The 3,738-nt window shown below is 35.8% G+C and overlaps 1 protein-coding gene across 1 annotated transcript in view; it reads left to right on the top strand.

The window, feature by feature from the left end:
• Positions 1-3,738, top strand: part of LOC101580158 (solute carrier family 22 member 13) — a 24,597-nt gene that overhangs the window by 19,680 nt on the left and 1,179 nt on the right. The gene's annotated exons all lie outside the window — the stretch shown is intronic.

The following is a 3,738-nucleotide window of genomic DNA, read 5'->3' as shown; positions in this document are numbered from 1 at the left end:
GAACCCTACACAGACTACGGAAAGATTTTCTAGAGAGGGACCAAAATGATCAGAACTCCAGGAATGAGAAGAGAAGGAATCCACTAAATAGGGCAAACAATTAAACACAGGACCAAAAAGAGTAAACAACAGCAGGTAAATAACACATCAATCATAAGTCAACACATCTCAATTATAACCATCAGTGTAAATGAACTCTATTCACCAATTAAGAGAAACAAACTGGCACAGTGGATTACGAAACAAAATCCAACAATATGCTATATACGAGAAACACACTTAACTCATAAAGAAATTCATAGGTTGAAAATCAAAGGATGGAAAACAATACTACATGCCCCAGCACATCAGAAAAAAGCAGGGGCAGCAATACTGTTCTCAGACAGTCTCAATTTCAAACCAAGAATGATCAAATGAAATAAAGAAGGTCACTATATACTGGTTAGGGGAAAAATTCAAGAGGAAGAGGTAACACTCATAAATATGTATGCACCAAACACGGGAGCACCCAACTATATAAAGCAAATCTTAATGGACATGAAAAATCTAATATCCAAAACCACAATATTAACAGGAGACTTTAACCCCCCCATCCCAAAAAGATAGGTCAACCACACAAAAAATTAGCAAAGAAATAACAGAAGTGAACAAGAGCTTGAAACAAATGGACTTGGTGGATATATACAGAGTGTTCTACCCAACAACAGCTGAATACATATTTTTTTCAGCTGCATATGAGTCATTTTCTAAAATTGAACACATATTAGTCCATAGGTCATGCTTAAGTATATGCAAAAAACCAGAAATTATCCCATGCATATTATCTGACCAGAGTGCAATGAAGCTGGAAATAAACAACAAAAGAAACCAGAAACCCCCCTAAATAAATGGCAATTAAACAACACCCTACTCAGCAATCAATGGGTCACAGATGAAATTAAACAAGAAATTCAACAATATGTACAATTCAATGAAAATTCAACCACAACTTATCAGAATTTATGTGATGCAATGAAAGCAGTTCTCAGAGGGAAATTCATAGCTGTGAACTCACACATTAGGAAAACAGAATGGGAAAAATTAAACACCTTAATGCTGCACCTCTGACATCTAGAAAAGCAAGGGCAAACCAAACCCAGAGACCAAAGACAGAAAGAAATCATAAAGATTAGAGCAGAAAGTAATTCAATTGAGATGAAGAAAACAGTTCAAAGAAATAATGAATCAAAAAGCTGGTTCTTTGAAAGATTAAATAAAGCCAATAAACCTCTAGCTAACCTCATCTAAAAGAGGAAAGAAAAAATTCAAATACAAGCAATAAGGAATGAAAAGTGTGTAATCACCACAGACCCAGTGGAAATTCGGAAGATGATCAATAGCTACTTTGAGAATCTTTACTTTCACAGAATGGAAGACACAGATGAAATGACCGCTTCCTAGCAAGGTACAAATTACCAAATCTGAATCAAGAAGATATAACCACTCTCAATAACCCAATAACAGCCAATGAAAGACAAAATGTAATAAAAAGCCTGCCAACAAAGAAAAGTCCAGGTCCTGATGGATTCACAGCTGAATTCTACAAGAAATTTATGGAAGATATAATGCCTATACTCCTCAAACTCTTCAATGAAATTGAAAAGGAAACAGTTCTCCTAAAATCATTCCTGGAGGTAAGTATTATACTGATACCAAAACCAGGGAAAGACGCAACTAAGAAAAAGAACTACAGGCCAATCTCCCTCATGAACATATATGCAAAAACTCCTTAATAAAAATCCCAGCAAATAGAATACAGCAAATCATCAAGAAGATCATAGACCATGACCAGGTTGGATGCATCCCAGGGATGCAAGAATGATTCAATATACACAGATCTATAAATGTAATACACTATATCAATAGAGCAAAATCTAAAAACCACATGATCATCTCAGTTGATGTGGAAAAGACTTTTGACAAGGTTCAAGAGTCATTCATGTTCAAAGTCCTATATAAAATTAGAATAGTTGGCCTCTGCTTCAATCTGAATAATGCCATTTATGAAAATACAATGGCTAACATAATTATAAATGGGAAAAAACTGAAACATTTTGCTCTCAGATCTGGTGCAAGACAAGGATGTCTTCTATTACCACACCTATTCAATATAGTTCTGGATTCATTAGCTAGAGCCATTGGACAAGAGAGAGAAATAAAAGGAATAAGAATAGGTAAAGAAGAAGTTAAATTACTTTATTTGCAGATGACATGATTCTTTACTTGAAAGACCACAAAAACTCCACCAAGAATCTACTAGAATACATATACAAATTCAGTATCATAGCAGGATACAAAATCAATAGTCAAAAGTCAATAGCAGGGGTGGAAAGATGGCTCAGCAGAACAAGCACTTGCCTGGCAAGTGCAAGATCCTGAGTTCAATCCCTGGTTCTGCCAAAAAAAAAAAAAAAGTCAATAGCATTCTTCTATGTAGATAACAAACACACTGAGAAGGAAATTAGAGAAATGATACAAGGAAAATGAAATACCTTGGAATTCACTTAACTAAAGAAATAAAAGCTGTTTTCCATGCTCCTGGATAGAAAGAACCAACATCTTGAAGATGACCATACTCCCAAAATTGTTGTACAGATTTAATGCAATCTCTGTCAAACTACCACTAGCATACATCCTAGACCTAAAGAAATCGTTCCTAAAATTTATTTGGAACCAGAAAAGACCTAGAATAGGAAAGGCAATCCTGGCCAACAAAAACAAGGCAGGAGGCATTACAATTCTTGACTGGAAATTATACTACAAAGATATTGTGATAAAATCAGCATGGTATTGGCAAAGAAATAGACCTGAGGATCAATGGAATAGATTAGAAGATGCAGAGGCCTCTACAAACACACTGAGCCACCTGATCTTTGACAAAGGGGCCAAACATACTCACTGGAAGAAAGATAGCCTCTTTAACAAATGGTGCTGGAAAAATTGGCTCTCTACATGCTGAAAACTCAAACTTGACCCAGGTCTATCACCAGGCACTCAGCTAACATCAAAATGGATTAAAGATCTGAACATTAAAACAGAAACACTCAATCTCCTGGAAGAGAAAGTAGGAGGAACTCTTGAAGACATAGGGGTAGGCAAAGAGTCTATGAGCAAAAATCAAATCGCATGGGTAATACTTGAAAAAATTAACAATAGGGACCAACTCTTATTGAGAAGTTTTTGCACATCAAAAGAAATTACCGACAAAGTGAAAAGATAACCCATATATTTTGAAAATATCTTTACTAATAAGCATTCAGACAAAGGTCTGCTCTCTAGAATTTGTAAAGAACTAAAGTACATTAGGGTCCCTAAATTTAAACACCCAATCCATAAATGGGCATCCCAGATGAACACACACTTATCAGAGGACAAAATTAAAGAAGCAAATACATATATGAAAAAATGCTCCTTATCACTAGCTATCCATGAAATTCAAATTAAAACAACACTGAGATACCATCTCACCCCAGAAAGAATGGCTGTCATGAAGAAATCAACCAACAACCAATGTTAGAGAGGCTGTGGGGATAAGGGAACCCTTCTCCACTGCTGGAGGGAATGTAGTCTGGTGCACCCACTGTGGAAATCAGTGTGGAGACTCCTTAAAAAACCAGGACCGGCAATCTCATTCAAGTTAGATATCCCTGTAATGTTAATCTTCCCAGAGGAATTGAAAAAGTCATACAGTGATATATA

Source organism: Octodon degus, unplaced genomic scaffold (genome assembly GCF_000260255.1).
Source record: "Octodon degus isolate 3935 unplaced genomic scaffold, OctDeg1.0 scaffold00147, whole genome shotgun sequence".
Lineage (NCBI taxonomy): Eukaryota > Metazoa > Chordata > Mammalia > Rodentia > Octodontidae > Octodon > Octodon degus.
Note: the sequence above shows the minus strand (reverse complement) of the source record. Positions and strands in the feature narration are given on the sequence as shown.